General features: G+C 40.7%; 1 protein-coding gene across 1 annotated transcript in view; it reads right to left on the bottom strand.

Annotated features, from left to right (window-relative positions):
• XYLT1 (xylosyltransferase 1) overlaps nt 1–18,504 on the bottom strand; it is a 221,702-nt gene that overhangs the window by 115,974 nt on the left and 87,224 nt on the right. The window lies entirely within an intron of this gene.

The following is an 18,504-nucleotide window of genomic DNA, read 5'->3' as shown; positions in this document are numbered from 1 at the left end:
GGGGAAGGGGAGGAGGGTGAAAAAGGGATGAAGTGAACACATATGATAGACCATGTAGTGTACAGCAGGTGTCCCAGAGTGACCAGATTACATCAAATGCTTTGACCGTGTGGTTGAGAGTTGCAGTCAAGAGGATACGGACATCCTCCATGTGGGCGACTAGCTCAGACCCCATGGGAGGGAGTACCTCCTTCCAATGTAGGGCAACAAGGATCTTTGCCGCAGTACACAGGAAGAGGAATAGCTTAGATGTCTTTTTGCCTAAGTGTCTGAGAGGCAAATTGAGTAGAGGGTCTAACGGAACTCCCTGCACAAAGAGGGCATCACTAAGGAGTTTAATTTCTATCCAAAAAGGGCGGAGGATGGAGCAGTCCCAGAATATATGATACACAGTGCCCAACGAGGTCTGGCAGCACCAACACGAGGAGCGGATACTGGGGTTAAGGCTGTGGAGCAAGCCCTACTGTATATTTTCAATGTAATCTCTAGTTAATGGGAACAATTCTATTAATGGCATATGATACAGACCGATCTGACACAGTATGGTGGTTTCTAACAAACTAAACTACAGTCATTTTAAAATAAATTCAATAAATTAGATGTGATGTAATGTTATCAATTACAATAGCTATTGTCACTATTTCCCACTGAGACCCTGGATGAGATCCTATAATATCAGTTCGGTCATATTGTGGTCACATTATAGATGTAATAGATCCTTAGACTAAGCCTAGCGGTGGTTCTCCAAAATATTATAAATGCAAATGTTGTTAGAAAATTAATTATTTGAATTGCATATAGAATTCTGTAATTTCTAGAATAAAATAAAAAATATTCTCATAAGACGCCCGTTGCCAGATCCATGAATATAATTAGTGTCGGTCCAGATTTAACTTGTTTATAACAAAACTTTCAAAGTGTTGCTTAGAGCTATCCGAAATAAAAGTGAATTATTTAGAAGTCGAGTGAGAAAAACACCTATATTTATTACGTAATCCCAACCAGAAATGACTATCGCTGCAAAACTTTTAATTACCTTCAGAATTAAAGAAAGAATGAGATTCTGCTGTTAGTAAAACCATTTTGTTTTTCAGGTTTTTTTTAATGTTTTGTTTTTGTGTTTTAGCAGAATTAATCTTAGTAATTATTTTCTATCTACAGACTTGCAGTGAAAGCCTTTTGTAGCACAGAGGTTAAAAGAAATTTTGCGACAATAATCATTCTTCGGTTCTGCTCTAAAAATGGAACAGTTCTTAAAATAATATGCTTTTTCTGAGAAAACAAATCTCTAGTTTGGTAACCATATTCTGTCCTCAAACAATGCAATTGCTCATTATATACAAATGTTCCAATATAACATTGAGAAAATGACAGAGACTGAGCAATTTTTGGTTTTCTGGGACTTTAGAGAGAGTATGTCACCAGAACCCAGCATATCAACCTGGTCCAACAGATAGATAACTTAGAGTCACCTGAGGCCACTAGTTGCTAAGATATTGCTTTTTTTTGTCAATATGTAAATGAGCTCTTTGGAGAACTGAGGGTGTTGCCATTGCTCCAAAGATATAAGCATCATTGACCTTGTGGCTCGACCAAGAGTTCACTTGCACATTGACAAAAACAATGATATCTTGTGGGTCCAATTAGACCATCTTTGCAGGAAGTCTTAGCGCATAACGTCTTAGATAAACTGTGCTCCCTATGGCTAGACTTAAAACCTATGATAAAATTGTTAAAATTACAGGAGTTATCAACCTTGCACAATGAGGGTCCTCATAAGCAGATCACAAAATAACTCCCTACTGGGTCCCTGGCTATCAGTTGTAAGGTAACTTGGCACTTAGGCCTGGTTCACCTCTGTGTTCGGTATTCCGTTTGGGGAGTCCGCTTGGGGATCCCCCGAATGGAATACCGAACACATTGACAAGCGGTGGCCTTATGAAAGAACACAGACCCCGCATACTATAATGGGGTCTGTGTGTTTTTCACACGGAACATGCAGAGAGAAAAGTACTACATGAACTACTTTCTTCTCCGCATGACTCTAGTCTATGGGGTCCATGTGCTCTTTGCTCATTGCTTGTCAATGAATTCGGTATTTTGTTCGGGGGGGTCCCAAAGTGGTCTCCCCGAACAGAATACCGAACACAGATGTAAACCAGGCCTAAGTGAAATATCCCTGTAGCGACACTAAATAAGCAGTGTCTACTCAATTGAATAGACATTTTGTAATGCGGAAGCAGACAGGTCCTCCACAACAAGGTCTACTCTTTACAGATGCTCTGCTCTCTGGCCGAGATAAATTGCCTGAATTCCTTAAAAGTGTATATTAAACAGGGTTTTGCTAAACTGGGCAATATCTTTAAAGGGGTATTCCCATGTCCCTTGCTCACCAGTCTTCGCTGCTGCAAAGACTTCTTTCTTCCTGGTTTTCGACGTCAATTTGTGGGCGGGGTTTCATATGCAAAGCCATACTGTCCGACTACCTCCAGTTTAGCTCCGACGCCAAATTAGCGTGTAGCTCCGCTCACCACATAGCGTGATCCTATGGGACTACTGAAGGGCCTGTGATGTCATCAAAGGTCCTATAACACTTGGATTTAGCTTGTTCTATATAGAGTCGGTTAAATCCTAGTGGGCTAAGGGACCAGGTCCTTCTGCCCACTAGTTTTTAGCCTGCTCTATATAAGAAAGCTGAATCCTAGTGAGCAGAGGGACCAGGTCCTTTAGCCCACTAGGATTTAGACTGTTTTATATAAGAAAGCAGCACTAATTTCCCCCCTCCTTTATCTGAGAGCAGGAAGCTAGGTCACAGGACACAGGAACAGCTACAGACACAGGCTCGCTCCCGTGCACTTAGCCCCTCCTCCCTTACCCCTGAGAGCAGGCAGCTATGTCACGACATTTGAGCAGGTAATCCCAATGGGCTATAGAAACGCAGTGTCAACAATGAAGTGAATAAATTAAGATAGTGGACTAACAAAGCAGTTTTGCTGAAGCAGTGTATTTTGGAAAATTCTTAAATCTACATTAACCAGCAGTATAGATAGGATCCTTGTTATGGGACAACCCCTTTAAATCTGACTGTGGCCAAATGGGAAACTTTAGGTACTTATTGGCAAATGTTTTGACAACATTGATACATTTTGGCAACCATGGGAAAAAACTAAATTGTATTTGTCTCATTCGTCGAACCAGGATTACTTAGCCACCTTACGTTACGTCTATAATCTTATAAAGGACTAGCATAACCTACCAAAACATAATGATAACATACTAAAAGCTTCAAAGAATCTTTGTATACAATACAAGAAAACCTTCCTAAGATTGCAAGCCACAACAGCAATAAAAAAGGTCTTCTTGAAGTATGGTCCTTTCAGAAACCATTGTGCACAGTATACAGCAGAGGTCAGGGGTCCTTTTTTGTATGTAGTACCAATTTAACAGAAAAAAAAACCTCATTCTGCTGTGCAATAATTGTCAGGATGTCAACCCCAACATGAAAGTCATGTAACACTAACCACAACGGCAGCCATAGTTAGTCAATTAAATTTACAATTCAGTGTGGTCCTTATCTCTGATAAAAGATGATCCTTTTTTGGTGGATGCGACTTTCTGCTGAGCAGTAGTCTGTAGTGAGCCCGCTCTGTGGGGGGTTCAGAGGATGCCTCTCACACAGCCCAGTCTTTTTATTGATTAATTCCAAACACATCTTTCCAGTCTTGTGTGGCATTCATATTATACTTTGCACAGCCAGTTGCCTGTTCCCCGACTAGGCTACCCTATGGCCCAGATGCTAGTACGTCATGTCTCATGCTACCCTCCCCCACTGAATCTTCCCATTCAATTGAGAGAGCAACCTTGCCATGTGTTAAGACAGCAAAGCGAGAGCAAGGTACCAGGCAGATAAGCCTGGGGTGCCGACCCCTGGTATACAGTATTGTGCAACTGAAGTCTGTTAGAAATCTGGTTTAGATAAAGGGATGTTCTTCTGAAAAAAGAAGTGGTCTGTAGATGGGCTTCAATGTCATTATTACCTAAAAGAGTAAAAGATCTTTAAAAGCTTTCAAGTTGTCAAAGTAGAATGGAATAAGGTTAATGTCTTTATAAAGGCGCACTGCAAATGAGGAGCACATGTTATTGAGAAAGAGCAAAGAAGCTGAAGGCCATAACTCAAGAAGATGGTCTCCCACAGGCAGGAACGATGATCCCACTGCATGCCATACAGTACTTTATTCATCTGCTTGTGCCTTTTGTCTTCAATATTGTGTTTCAGATGGGTATTCATCTGCTTGTGCCTTTTGTCTTCAATATTGTCTTTCAGATGGGCTTTAATTCAATTTTGCTAAGGGAAGTTTTCTCAAAGTGACATTTATCATCTAATTATAGAATGGGTTAGAAATGTCTGACCACTGCGGTCCCACTGATAACTAGAACAACGTGTATGGGCACCTTATAAAGGACCTATCACCTGGTTTGGGACCACTAACATGCTAGAATGTTGTAATGCAGCTAGGGTTAGGGGGTCTAACTTCTTTAAATAAGTCGCTCACCATTAGAGGACCTGGTGCAGGTTTATCAGTGCATGCACATAGCACCCAGCCCAGCAGAGGTCAGTACACCAAGGTCAGACATACAGGACTTTGTAAACGGTTTCACAGCAGAGGGGCTGCCTATGGACACCGGCGGTTTGCTTTAAAAACTCATTGAAATAAATGACCGCTGGCAAGCCGTCTCCGAGCTGTTTTTCCTGGAATTTCAACGGAATCACGGTGGGCACAAGTGTGAACGTCCCCTTAAACATGTTTGAGACCCTAAACCCCAGCTGTATAAAGGCATGCTGGCGGCTTAGTGGTCCTACATCACCTAACAAAATTTTGAGCATGAAAATAGTAGACACTTTCAGAGATATTTAGGAACAACTACTGATAATTAGGAAAAGTGATTAATTTAGAAAGTAATTTATTTAAGCAAAAACAGAGCAGAATGAGGATGCCCTTTCATGTTCCAGATATATTGATGTCTTATCCTCACTACTTGACGGATCTTCACCCGATTAAATTGCATCTCCAACCACAGCTTAGACACGGTAAATGTCAACGACTGCATAATATATCAACTTGTAATTATCATACCTGCAGTTAGCATGGTGATTTTTCACTGCTGAATTCTACCTGGGATGTTTACTTCTACTTTTTATCCTTTTATATTTGGGTATTTATAGCTATTGACTTAGACTGAGCTCAGACATGCCTGCACTGATTGTTGTAATTGTTGTATTATCTCCTCCATCTTTTTACGCTCTTCGCAAGAAATTCTATAATGTCCTTGAACCCTAGTAAGCCGGTTTAACTGGATCAAAACCGGTTTACTGGCTGAAATATATTTGGGTCAAAGCTTGCTAACTTCCTCCTATAGCACTATCTGAGCGAAAGCAGATTGACTAGCTCATAAGGCACGATTAGGTCGAAAGTCATCATGTCTTGCCCAATGTACCAAACTTAAACCAATCTTAAGGTGTATTTCCCACATACGTCTGACATTTTGCAGTTTGCTACTGCGGAGAAAAATAATAACAAAAAATCTACTATTCCCTGTTGCTGCAGAAGTTTACATCTTGTCAAGCTATATTACTTTGCTGTTTCTAGAGACTGAGCACCAGCATATTGTTGACCTATGATATTGAATACAGTTGAACCTTTGGATTGTCCTGCAAAATACGCCAACCACAAAGATGATGCATGGGAGGAGAGGGAGACTACCTCTCTGCAGGTATGCTGCTGATGTTACATTGAATTTGGGGTCTGCATATACTGCTGTTGGTATGGTTCACACATGCAGCGCCGCACCTCCCATGAGGCTACCTGAAGCAACCGCTTCAAGCGGCGCCATGCCAGGGCCCCAGGGAGGGCGGCATTTTTGCTTACCTAAGCCAGTCCAGGACAAGCTGTCCTGGACTGGCTTAGCACCAAGCGGTGGATTGGGGAGACTGCTGGAGCAGCGCTGCTCCAGCGGCCTCTCCTCACGCTCAGGCAGAGAGCAGGTCCTCTCTCTGCCTGCGAACGCCGCTAAGCCCCAGTGCCGCACCTCACATGAGGCGACCTGAAGCGAGCGCTTCAGGAGGCGCTATGCCAGGGCCTCAGGGAGGGCAGCATTTTTGCTAATCTAAGCCAGTCCAGGACAAGCTGTCCTGGACTGGCTTAACACGGAGCGGTGGTTTGGGGAGGCCACTGGAGCAGCGCTGCTCCAGCAGCCTCCCTGCACGCTCAGGCAGAGCGCAGGCAGTCTCTGGGCCTGCTCTCTGCCGGCGAACGGCGCTAAGCCCCACCCCCTCCGCCAAGCCACGCCCCTCCGCTAAGCCACACCCCGCTCCGCCCCCTCAGAGGGGGGGGGGCTTTCTGCACTTCGTCTCGGGCGGCGAAAGGGGCAGGTTCACCCCTGCAAAGCCCCGCCCCTTCACTTCACCCCGCACACTCCACCACACCCCCTCAGCTCCGCCCCCTCCCCCGGGGGGGGGATGCGGCTCTCTGTCGTCCGCCTCGGGCAGCGGAAAGGGCAGGTTCACCCCTGCACACATGCCATATACTATTATATTGAAACAGTGATCTGAAAGAACTGGTTGCAAGTAGTTTGGTGCCATACCTGTACTCTGTTACTTAGTTACCACTGGTACTGATCCAAACTTTATAAGCACTAACCAATCCTAGAAACTAAGACTCTGTCCACACCTGCACTGTGATGATGAAGAAAAATGTTAGCAGTGCTGGCTCAGGCACCAATGCCACCCGACCGACCCCTCCGACTATAACAGAGTGTATCAGGTTCCTGTCAAAGTGTCCATCATTTTACCTGACAAAATAGCACTGCAAGCCGATGAAGCTTCCACTGCAGATACAAACACATCCTAAGCTATCGCCAACATAGCATTCTACATTCATCTGTCAATATATATAAGGAATAAATTTAAAGAGATGATAAAACATGACATTGCAGTGACTGAAAATAAAAAGTTCATGAAATGTTGTGTGCCTACACGCATGTATATGCAAGCAGATCTCCAAATGTTCATGCTCAACTTGTTTATCTGCCAAGAATGATTGAAAATCCATGAATTTCATGCAGACTTCACATTTCTATAAATTCTCCAAGCTGATATGCTCTTCCATTTTAATGAAATTCTTAAACTATATCGAAGGCACTCGACCCAACCGTCAGAAATAAATAGAGTCTGTGGTTCCTGCCTCAAAGGTAGGACATATGACAACCACTGTTGACCATATACTTTTAATACATGCAATCACTGCTCAGTCATGCAAGGTAATCTCTGTAAGTAGGCCTCGGTATGTCTTGTCACCGCAGCAACAGCTTTGGAAATCTTGGTATTAAAAAAAAAAGCAACAGACATCAAAAAATGACAGTTATCTATAAATATATTCTTCAGTAAGACGTGATCGGATAGCCAAAAAGTTGTCAACGTGGACTAGCATCAGACTGGGCCCATTAAAGAGATACCAACGATCAACTATTACAATAACAACCCTAGAGACAAGGTACTGACCCTAATCTCAGCTCAAAATGGGGTTGTCTTCTGCTGGAACTGTGAGGTCCATTCTTGTTTCAGACCCTGGATGTCTTCTTTTAACCATACTATGCAATAACCAGGGCTCTGGAACTGGTAGCTTAAACCACCGATTCTGGTTCCAAACCACTGACTCTGGGCCCATTAGAGTAAAGAGTTACCAACGATCAACTCTTACAATAAAACCCCTAGAGACAATGTACTGGCCCTAATGTCAGCTCAAAATGAGATTGTCTTCTGCTGGAACTATGAGGTCCATTCTTGTTTCAGATTCTGGACTTGATGGACATATGTTTTCTTTTAACCATACTATTCAATAACCAGGGCTCTGGAACTGGTAGCCCAAACCACCGATTCTGATTCCAAACCACTGACTCTTATTCCAAACCACTGACTTTGAGCCCATTAGAGTAAAGAGTTACCAACGATCAACTCTTACAATAAGTACCATAGAGACAAGGTACTGGCCCTAATGTCAGCTCATAATGGAGTTGTCTTCTGCTGGAACTCTGAGGTCCATTCTTGTTTCAGACTCTGGACTTGATGGATATATGTTTCCTTTTAACCATACTATGCAATAACCAGGGCTCTGGAACTGGTAGCCCAAACCACTGATTCTGATTCCAAACAACCGACTCTGACTCCAAACCACTGACTCTGGGCCCATTAGAGTAAAGAGTTACCAATAATCAACTCTTACAATAAAGACCCTAGAGACAAGGTACTGGCCCTAATGTCAGCTCAAAATGGGGTTGTCTACTTCTGGAACTCTGAGGTCCATTCTTGTTCCAGAATCTGGACTTGATGGACATATGTCTTATTTTAACCATACTATACAATAACCAGGGCTCTGGAACTGGCAGTCCAAACCACCGACTCTGATTCTTCCACAGCCCGACTCTGACTCTTTAATAAATGGCTGGCAATCAGTAAAAATCCTCTAATTCATTAAAAAATAGTGATGGGATTTCTATGGAAAAAAATATGCAACAAGCTATTAATCTAAATATATATATATATATATATATATATATATATATATATATATTATACATTTTTTTTTCAATAATTGTGTAATATAACTGAAAATAATCATTTTTTTTTAAAGTCAACTTTGACACCACCCAAAATTGGTCCCGACTCCGGCTCTACAACCCTAGTAATAACTGTTATTTATAATACAGTATAATCTTATAAGTAAATGCATTAATTTCCCCATGACCATAATACATCTCACCTCCCTGGAGTGGCACTGAAAAAGAAAAAAAGGAGCAGTAATTGAATTTGTTAATATTTCCACCCTTATACTATAGGTTTTTGTTTTCTAAGCCTCTTCCTTCTCCTAAGCCCTGGATTCGCAAGTAAAACATCCCTGCATGACAGTTATCATGCAGCTAAACTACAAATGACTGAAAAGAAGAGGCTGAAAAAAAAAAAAAATACATCAAGTGAATGGAGACTGACGTGAAAGCCAAAACATCGGCCAAATCACAATTGTTGCAGGATACCCTGAGATTTCTAAAAACAGGAAGAAGAGAAGGAATAAAACAACTATTGTTGTGCACAGAAGCTGAAAATTTTAGATAATCTGCTGTAAAACATTTCTATTCATGGGAACTAAACCCCCAAATGCGTGGTATTCCCAATTGACAGACGTGTATGACATATACACAGTATATGGTACTATCATCTATTTGGAGAATGAGGTCCTTCCGCTAACCCCTGTTCTACAAGCATGACCACCTCTACGCTGACTCCTTTTATATCTGGCCACTGGGGATTCTGCTTCCTTTCAGATGATAGTCCTATTAATTCCATATTTATGGCACATCTGCAAACATTTCTGAAGGCGCCCATACCCATTGGCGATTTCTGCAGTAATGGGTAAGTGGATGTCCCTTCTTCTGAGGATGTTAGATGAAAGAAGACTCAATCTTTGTCCTAGAAACAGCGCCACACCTGTCCATGGCTGGTGTCTGATACTACAGCTTGGCGTCATTAACAAGTGATGTGAAAGTTGCATGTAATGGCGATGACAACGGAAATCAGATATTTATAAGGCATGTGCTGTGAATTTGTGGAGTCTAACAAGACTGCAGCTGCTTTTGGATAGCTCTGTGTATAGTAGAAGTCAATGCGTAACTTGGTTAAGGAGTGAGTAAATAGGATAATTGGCCAATTTGGCCAGTACAGTGGCTGCCAAATTAGATAACAACCAGCCACTTAGCAAATTAGGCTGAATGATTGCATCACGTCCCACTGCGGCTCCATAAATGCCAATGATCTGATTAATTACACCTCTTCAGCCCTCGCCCCCTGCAAACTGGGGACATTGTAAATGAGCGGAAAAGGAAGGCTACACAGAGAAAGTTGGCCATACAGCAATGCTGAAGGGGTTCTCCTGAAATACATAGCTGAACTGTAATATTATCTCTGTTACAGTTCAAGCCCCAAGTGGTGGTGTAAGGAATCATGGCGGTTGGGAGAGGTCCATCTGTACACAATATATTCATGAATTCTTCTAGAGGTATTTATAGAACCGAGGAAGAGATGTAAGACAATTCCCACTTGTCACCTACATGAGCATTATGGCTACACCTTTTGGGTATGTTCATATGCAGGATTTAAGATATATTGCTCCATCTCTATTTATGTTCTCCTGGAAACTACCTTGAAGACTACCAAGAATCTCTATCAATTGTCCCATTAACACTTATCCCTTATCCACGGGATAGGGGATAATTGTCACATTGCAGGGTGTACAATTGCAGGGTCGCCCAAGGCTTTGGAGAATGAGAGACTGAAAGTTCCCATGCATCCTCACTGTGACTAAAGCGCCAGTGTGCTCGCATGATCTGGCACTTCATTCACTTCTATAGGGCTGCCAGTGACTGCGGCCTAGGCAGTGAATGGACCGTCAGTCAAACAAGCGCACTGGCACTTCATTCACAAGGAGGTTTTATTCACAAGGAAGCTTTAGGGGACTTTAAATTCCCCATTTTTCTGAGAGGTGGGGGGCACAATGACATTTAGCCCAATGACATAACCCCTTTAAGATCCCCATACACATGAGACCAAAGTCAGCCAAATCCGCAAATTTCTGCAATGCCGGCCAACTGTTCTATGTGTATGACAGCTCCTTGATTCTTCCCCAACAGATATAAGGGAAATGGATTGAGCAAGTTGAATTCAACACTTGATCCTTTATTTCCTACAAAATATAAGCTGCTGCAAAGCTGCCTGGCATAATCTTATTCAATCCTCTCAAGAGTCCATCTGTATGGGAGTAAGACATCGTCTTACTTACTCAATCATCTCAAGAGTCCATGTGTATGGGAGTAACTGATATACCAATAGCTACTGATGGTGTATGTGTACCTTTAGAATATACACTCAATGTTGACAATGGAGGTCTGACTATGATGACGCCTACCAATCAGCAGACCCAAGGAGCCCGGCCCCTTCATTCTGCAGGTTGGTGGGGGCCAGAGGAATTAAAATGGCACCAATCCTGCTTTGAAACCCCTTTAGTGGAGAAGCAAGTACGTAAAGTTGTGCTCCATTAATATTTATTGCCTCAATATCTAGAAAAAGTATATGACATAGCTTAGGATGTCTGCTAACCACATGTACAGCCCCATTACATAAAATACATGTGTCTGGCCTTGAGGTATCTGGCAGTAGTAGGTGGATTATAAAGACATTACATTCTACAATGAATGTGTGGTTTAGCCTGACAGATAACACATCTACAGAAGTAAAAATTAAGTATTAGTATAACTGATTAATATGCCGCAAGACCCTCCGAGAACAAATAGCGTTGGCAGGTCTGGACACGAAAAGCGCCAAAGGGAGCAGATGGTGAGAATACAGCAGATGTTAATGACATTTGCTTTTTCCATATGCTGCATTGTTCAATAGTAATAAATAAGTTCTACTTTCATGTATTATCAACGTTCAATATTTTACTTAAGAATAAAGGGAAATAAAAGCAAATGAATTGCCATTTTATGTTTTTTTTCTCTGCACAATTAAAGTCGTTAAGAAGACATTTACAGAGAGAAAAAAATCAAGTGATAGTACAGGACATCATGACTATTATCAGCGGCTTCTATAGTACAGACCACCCTACAGAAAACCCACGTATGGCCATCACTTCCAGTAAAAGCCAAGAGCATTGCCTGTGCCGAGACTTGTAGTTGAACCTTTTAGGAGTGGGTATTCCATCAAAGGTAAATGGGTTTTGACTGTGTGCGAGAAGAGAACAAACTTAGCAATCTGAAGTATATCCCTGCATATTACTCCTGTCTTTACTTCTTATCTAAGTGTTTCTGTACAGCACTTCATACTCAAGCAGTGTCAATTTACAATGAAGATTATGGAGAGGGGAGTAATGAGGAGAGGAAAAAGAGAATGAAATGAGGCCACCTACAGTCATTTCTGTTATTAGAGGCTGGACAGCAATTCCTCATAACACAGAACTGTCTCTATAATGCAGATGTCTCAACTTTGAGAAGCTGTCATATTCTTCTGCCCTCTCCATAGACTTACATGTACAGATTTCATATACAGTAGAAAAAGCCAAGCAAGGAAAGAACCAGGACATTTTCTATACATAACAAAGTTATACCTACACTATGGATTGATGAAAAACATATAAGTTTAGTTATGCTTTAGGCCTACATGCAAAGACGCATTTCTATGTAATCTTCTTATACATATACAGTACTATAAGCAGACATTTCTGGATTCATCATGTACTCAGCAGTGGGAGATTGATTGTTCTGTTGTTGGTAGGGGACCCACAGAGATTGGGGCCAAGCTACAACGGGGTGCTAGAGTCATATCTCTTCATGGTGTCTTAACAAGGGCCCTTTGGTTTTTCTGACATGTCTGTTTTCTAGAACTCTGTATTGTGCTGTTATTCTGTCTGGAAATGTAAGAATAAATACCACTCTCCTTGTATGACAAAATGATTTACTATAATAGCCATGTCAGGAGAGTTGTTGGGTTCCCTTTAATCTCTGCTTGACCTTCTCTCTCATGCTCTCATGTTCGCAGATAAGGGATAAGGGGATAGGAACCAGCCTAAGGTTATCCATACACATAATATACCTGTCGTCCCCCCCATACCCTTATGTACCTGCCTAGGCCATGTGTGTATGTGTACTCCATGGGGTCAGATGAGTCATCTGCTATCAGATGACTCTGGTTCTGTGATAAAAAGGATTGGAGATGTTGAAGTCCAACTCTTCAAAGCCTTCCCAAGAAGCCAGGAAGAATTGCTGAAATTGGTAGGTAAGTCACTATACATCTAACGTGTTTGGGCAGCCTAATAGTTAAAGGGGATAGTTAAATCCCCCTTCTCTACTAGAAGAAAAATAATAATAGGGGAAAATAAAGGCCTGAACCTATGAAAGGAATGTCAATGCATGTAACACAAAAGTAAATAATGCAACAGTATTTTGTGTAATATATTATACCCCTGGCCCCTATATAAATGCCAAGTATCTGCATATTGCAACAAGTGCACTAGAACAGTCTTTAGTTTTAGAATGGCCAGAAAAATATAGAATAGGAAATATTGTAATTTTGCCCCATTTGGGTGGATCAATACATAGTGATCTAGCTGGCTACATTGAATGGTATGATGGTGAGTACCGGTAGGTACCGTAGGTGGTTTTCATTATTTGTGTCCATTAGATATTCTCATATTGGACAAATCTTTAACAATAAATACCAGGCGCCTGAGCAACATACATAAAAGATTTCGAAGGCCACAATTTGGTGTAAATCTGTCAAAAACCCTAAGATATCACTAGCAAATATCCTTTTGTTTGTTATGCAGGTATCATACGTTCATTCATCAACTTGTCAAAAACCCATTGAGGCTTTTTAATAAGCAAATGTTTAGCATTTTCCCCTCCAGGCATGCTTATAATGGAATTCCTAAAACGGCTTTATGTACTTTTTTTTTCCCTTTTTTATTCAGGATTGCTGAAATTCCACTATTTATTGGAAAATACAAGCTTAGGAACAAAGGTTACCTTTAGTTTACAGCCCAAAAATCAATATATATGAGGATATTTACCAGGTACTCAATTGTAAGGTCTCTTATTGGTTTCAAAGAGGACATGTCACCTACCTACTATGGAAGAAGGCAATACTAAGAAGCAATGCTGTGGACAGATGGGTCATAAAAAGAAGCAAAACAGCAATAAAAATCTGGCTTGGAGTTTTCGGTGATATCATCTCTCTAAAGACTAGACCAGTTGACAAGATTAACACCTCTGGACTATGTGGCCTTTACAGGCTGATTTGAGAATATAATTCATTAGATTTATGTGGTTTAATGTGGGCTTCTTACATATAATAAAAGACATGCTATAAAAGACAAATAGCATCATGAATGGCTTAGAAATAAGCAATTTTTGAATGAAACTGAAAAAACATAATAAGGCAGGATGGAGGACTTTTTCTCTGCTGCTTTCAGTTTCAAATTGATGGCGCCCGACAGACAACCGACAGACTCATTGTAGTCAATGGGGTCAGTTGGACTCCGTTGTTTGGGTCCCATGAAAGATGGAGATCCAGCGCTAGTGTGAACATAACATAAGGGAAGGCATAGAACTGTGTCATTCTCTCCATTATTCAGTTCCATTACAAGAAACTAAGAATGGAAAGAATGGAAAAAGACGATCTAAGGATGGACACCAATGCAATCCAACAGATCCCAATGTTTATAATGGAGTCCGCTGGGTATATGAAATGGTACTTGTCCCTGCACTTTATTGTTCACATTTTAGGTAGCGTCTACAACGCAAATGTGAATGTACTCAATAAAACAAAGCTTTACATTAAAACAATCACAGATTAGATTACAGCTACCATCATACAGAAGAAAGAAAAACAACTCCCAGAAAATTCTTCTGAACTCTGATAGGACAATCTTTCTATTATTGACCCATTTCAAACAGATACACTTTATATACATACTACACTTATACAGATAGTACAATTACACCAATACTACACTTATACAGATAGTACACTTACACCAATACTACACGTATACAGATAGTACACTTACACCAATACTACACTTATACAGATAGTACACTTACACCAATACTACACGTATACAGATAGTACACTTACACCAATACTACACTTACACCAATACTACACTTACACCAATACCACACTTATATACAGTCCTATGAAAAAGTTTGGGCACCCCTATTAATCTTAATCATTTTTAGTTCTAAATATTTTGGTGTTTGCAACAGCCATTTCAGTTTGATATATCTAATAACTGATGGACACAGTAATATTTCAGGATTGAAATTAGGTTTATTGTACTAACAGAAAATGTGGAATATGCATTAAACCAAAATTTGACCGGTGCAAAAGTATGGGCACCTCAACAGAAAAGTGACATTAATATTTAGTAGATCCTCCTTTTGCAAAGATAACAGCCTCTAGTCGCTTCCTGTAGCTTTTAATCAGTTCCTGGATCCTGGATAAAGGTATTTTGGACAAACAATTCAAGTTCAGTTAAGTTAGATGGTTGCCGAGCATGGACAGCCCGCTTCAAATCATCCCACAGATGTTCAATGATATTCAGGTCTGGGGACTGGGATGGCCATTCCAGAACATTGTAATTGTTCCTCTGCATGAATGCCTGAGGATTTGGAGCAGTGTTTTGGATCATTGTCTTGCTGAAATATCCATCCCCGGCTTAACTTCAACTTCGTCACTGATTCTTGAACATTATTCTCAAGAATCTGCTGATACTGAGTGGAATCCATGCGACCCTCAACTTTAACAAGATTCCCGGTGCCGGCATTGGCCACACAGCCCCAAAGCATGATGGAACCTCCACCAAATTTTACAGTGGGTAGCAAGTGTTTTTCTTGGAATGCTGTTTCTTTTTGGACGCCATGCATAACGCCTTTTTTTATAACCAAACAACTCAATCTTTGTTTCCAAAATGAAGTTGGCTTCTCCAAATGTGCTTTTGCATACCTCAGGCAACTCTATTTGTGGCGAACGTGCAGAAACGGCTTCTTTCTCATCACTCTCCCATACAGCTTCTATTTGTGCAAAGTGCGCTGTATAGTTGACCGATGCACAGTGACACCATCTGCAGCAAGATGATGCTGCAGCTCTTTGGAGGTGGTCTGTGGATTGTCCTTGACTGTTCTCACCATTCTTCTTCTCTGCCTTTCTGATATTTTTCTTGGCCTGCCACTTCTGGGCTTAACAAGAACTGTCCCTGTGGTCTTCCATTTCCTTACTATGTTCCTCACAGTGGAAACTGACAGGTTAAATCTCTGAGACAACGTTTTGTATCCTTCCCCTGAACAACTATGTTGAACAATCTTTGTTTTCAGATCATTTGAGAGCGGGCTGTCCATGTTCGGCGACCATCAAACTTAACTGAACTTGAATTGTTTTGTAGAAAGAAATGGTCCAAAATACCTTCATCCAGGATCCAGGAACTGATTAAAAGCTACAGGAAGCGACTAGAGGCTGTTATCTTTGCAAAAGGAGGATGTACTAAATATTAATGTCACTTTTCTGTTGAGGTGCCCATATTTTTGCACCGGTCAAATTTTGGTTTAATGCATATTGCGCATTTTCTGTTAGTACAATAAACCTCATTTCAATCCTGAAATATTACTGAGTCCATCAGTTATTAGATATATCAAACTGAAATGGCTGTTGCAAACACCAAAATATTTAGAACTAAAAATGATTAAGATTAATAGGGGTGCCCAAACTTTTTCATAGGACTGTAGATAGTACAATTACACCAATACTACACTTATACAGATTGTACAATTACACCAATACTACACTTACACCAATACTACACTTATACAGATACTACACTTATACAGATAGTACACTTACACCAATACTACACTTATACAGATAGTACACTTACACCAATATTACACTTATACAGATAGTACACTTACACCAATATTACACTTATACAGATACTACACTTACACCAATACTATACTTATACAGATATTACACTTACACCAACACCACACTTATACAGATAGTACAATTACACCAATACTACACTTACACCAATACCACACTTATACAGATAGTACAATTACACCAATACTACACTTATACAGATAGTACAATTACACCAATACTACACTTACACCAATAGTACAATTACACCAATACTACAAGTATACAGATACTACACTTACACCAATACCACACTTATACAGATAGTACAATTACACCAATACTACACTTATAGAGATATTACACTTACACCAATACTACACTTATACAGATAGTACAATTACACCAATACTACAAGTATACAGATAGTACACTTACACCAATACTACACTTATATAGATAGTACTATTACACCAATACTACACTTACAGCAATAGTACAATTACACCAATACTACAAGTATACAGATAGTACACTTACACCAATACCACACTTATTCCAATACTACACTTATACAGGGAGATCAAGACAACTGGTTGCTGAATTTAAGGAATGATTTAGCGAAAACAGCTAAAAGGGATGACTAAGATAAAAAATGTTGACATTTCAATTTAACAGGAACAGATTTTTGTTCACAGACAGACACTTTAAGGCACTTGCAAACACTCATCGCTTAGCTTCAAAAACTGTATTGATCTGTGCATATGTTGTATCTGAGCACATCTGCTATTACAGAGAGCGTCATAGATTCTGTATGTGTCTTTAATGTGTTCTGCAATGTAGGTAAAACCATTCAAAGTGATTACAAAGTGCTCATCACATGACAAGATCCCAAATATAGGTTGAGATTCATCAGTAAACATCCAAAATGTCAAGACATAGTGATAGTGGGGCAGATTTAAGAAGAATGGTGTTATTAACACCAGTCTTCACAGCCCGTGAGCAGGCAGAGGGTGCGCCTTATATGTAACGAGGCACATGTGTCATAAATGAGGTGTACCCTCTGCCAGGCCGGGTGCCTAGAGGGAAATGTATGCCAACTCATAGCTGGGAAACATTTCCCAGGTCATTTATGCCAGATTTCTGCCGTAAATGAAAATAAATGAGGCACGGTTGACTGTCCCAACCCCTGCATGCCCCCATTTTGGGAAAGTGGCAAGGGCGGTCCAGAAATCTGTGCAAAACATTGCAATTTTCTACGACAAGGCCGTTGATTTTTAAAAATTGTTTCTAGGGCTTTATTATAATGTCCCCTAAAATGACTGGTTTGCGATCGAGTTTCCCAGTGACAGACACCTTTAAGGGGCGACATTTCTAATGGGTACTCCAGAGATGAGGGTGTTGAACTTAGATATATAAAGGACATGGACTAGCGCTGACCTTGTACATGAACGTGTGAAGAAGAACGGTGTTGAATCATATGCAAAAATAGAAGAATTTTCCAGTTTTCCTCCAGCGTCTCCTCCAGGCTACTACTTTCTCAGTTATCCTCATTTCATATGCAGCTCTGATTTTTTTTCCTAATAGGTAGTGAAGTTAACTATTTAAGCTTCCTCTGGGGTAGCCTTTCAGCTTTTAATGTTCTGCTGACCTGTGACAGCAAGAAGGTACGGCCCACTGAAGTGACACGCAAACACCGCACATAAGAATTAATCTTAGAAGCTGTACTAGAAAGCACAGGGGCCAGAAAAGCAAACAGCTGCGTACTTTGTTCATTGTGAGAAAAAGACTGCTGCCGCTGGTTAGATCTGAAAGCACAACTCCACTTTGACATATTCTACAACACGCTGGGATACAACAGTCTGCCGCAAAAGCTTTATGCTAGAATACAAATTGGAACATTTATCAGTACTGCACAGATACTCATCCACCTATACTTGTTAAAGCAGCCAGAACTCTCAAGGGTTGTAAAATCAATACTGGAT

Source organism: Leptodactylus fuscus, chromosome 8 (assembly GCF_031893055.1).
Source record: "Leptodactylus fuscus isolate aLepFus1 chromosome 8, aLepFus1.hap2, whole genome shotgun sequence".
NCBI classification, from domain to species: domain Eukaryota; kingdom Metazoa; phylum Chordata; class Amphibia; order Anura; family Leptodactylidae; genus Leptodactylus; species Leptodactylus fuscus.
Note: the sequence above shows the minus strand (reverse complement) of the source record. Positions and strands in the feature narration are given on the sequence as shown.